This window comes from Eufriesea mexicana, unplaced genomic scaffold, assembly GCF_001483705.2.
Source record: "Eufriesea mexicana isolate 0111107269 unplaced genomic scaffold, ASM148370v2 scaffold325, whole genome shotgun sequence".
Lineage (NCBI taxonomy): Eukaryota > Metazoa > Arthropoda > Insecta > Hymenoptera > Apidae > Eufriesea > Eufriesea mexicana.
This window is the reverse complement of record NW_016908500.1, coordinates 130032-131636: the sequence shown is the minus strand read 5'-3', so window position 1 is coordinate 131636 and position 1605 is coordinate 130032.

The following is a 1605-nucleotide window of genomic DNA, read 5'->3' as shown; positions in this document are numbered from 1 at the left end:
ATATATATAATCCCTATGTAATATCTATGTACAATCCCTATATAATACTTGTATAATATAGGGATTGTACATAGATATTACATAAGGATTATATATATTTACAGATATTTAGGTATTTATGGTATAGTACTTATGGTATAGTAAGTATTATAATATACCTAAGAATTATAATATTATGTATAAGTATTATATATATGTAATATCTATTTTATATTCCAGTTATATAGATGATATTTGTTCACAAATATGGCAAAAATAATTAATAAAATGGTTAAATTTTTATTACATATACCTATACATAATATTTAATTATTATATACATAATCCCTATTTTATATTCCATTTATATAGATGACATTTGGTTAGAAATATGTAATAGTTACAAATGGTCACAAATGGTTAGAAATATGGGAGAAATAATTAATGAAATAATTAAATTTTTGGAAACTTTGTACAGATATTCTTATTTGGTTTTTAAGAATTTTCATGAAAAAATAAAGTCACGTTTAGAAATATAGTTCAGTCGATGGGAAGAAGGAAAAGTAGATAGAAAATGAAAAACAAACAGTTTGAGAATATAGGTGATTTGCTTGTAAAATATGAAACATGAATATTAAAAAATATGGTAAGTTACATCTACAATAATTAAAATATATATAAATATATTTACTTAAATAATTTTCTATGGCATGTAAACTTGAAATAGTATAGTACTTTTATTTTATAGTATATACCATACTAATATATTGTATACGCACTAAGTTATACACATTTAATAGGCTATATTATAGTTGCTACATTTCATCATATATTTGTATAGTATATTTCTCATAATTGCATGTTATATATTCCTAAATAAGTATAATGCAAGACATTATTTACTTTTATCTTATTTATTTTTACTTTTATTTACTTTTATTTTATAGTGTATACCATACCAATATATTCTATACATTGTAAGTTATACACATGTAATAAACTATATTATAGTTGCTACGTTATATCATATATTTTTTTTTTGCACATTTAATACGCTATATTACATTTGTTACATTACATCATATATTAGTATAGTATATTTCTCATAATTGCCTATTATATATTCCCAACTAAGTATAATAGAATACATCATTCTTCAAGATAATACATATACTATTTACAATTTTATGAATTACATAATTATATAAAACCTACATCCTTCTCAAATTTCTTACATCTCGTTGAACAATTGGAAAGAACTATAGCTATATAATTGCGAACAATCGCGAAATCCTAGTCTTCCAAACGTCGAATTCCAACGTCTATCTTCAACGAGACAGGAGAATAATAAACAGAATCGCGAACACCGGGGCGACATCTAGGCTAGATTTGCCACCAGAGCGCGCTGTATACTGTTTTACCACGAGGAAACGGGAACGTAACGTGATTTGTGTTCGAACGTGATTCCTGTGTGAAAGGCAGAAGCCAAATGCGATTATGATCGCTGGGGGACACTGGGGGCAGGGGTGTATTATAATAAAGCGAAAGTGCTGTTACAGAACTCACGTCGAGCGACACGTGGCGAATCGTGTTCTGATATTGTATCACTGTCTGCCACGTGACTAT